Source organism: Aptenodytes forsteri, unplaced genomic scaffold, assembly GCF_000699145.1.
Source record: "Aptenodytes forsteri isolate BGI_AS27 unplaced genomic scaffold, ASM69914v1 Scaffold795, whole genome shotgun sequence".
NCBI lineage: Eukaryota > Metazoa > Chordata > Aves > Sphenisciformes > Spheniscidae > Aptenodytes > Aptenodytes forsteri.
The window spans coordinates 3,480-3,755 of NW_008794130.1; positions in this window are offsets into that span (position 1 = coordinate 3,480).

Consider the following 276-nt stretch of genomic DNA (forward strand, 5'->3'; position numbering starts at 1 on the left):
CGGGCCTCTTCTCAGCCCGAGCCCTGCAGGGTTGGGGGGTACCCGGGTCCCAGCCCAGCCCCCAGCCTCTGCCCTCCCGGGGTGCCCACCCAGGGACCGTCCCCGTCTCGTACCCACCAACAGGTTAAAGTCCCCGGCAGGCCCGCGCCAGCGTGACTCTGTTTACCACCCCGGGGGAGTTATTTATAGGGCGGCCTGGCTCGGGCTCTTGATTCAGCACTTGTGCGTGGGGCACAGCCCTATTTATAACCCCCACCCGGGCGCAGGAGGCAGCTC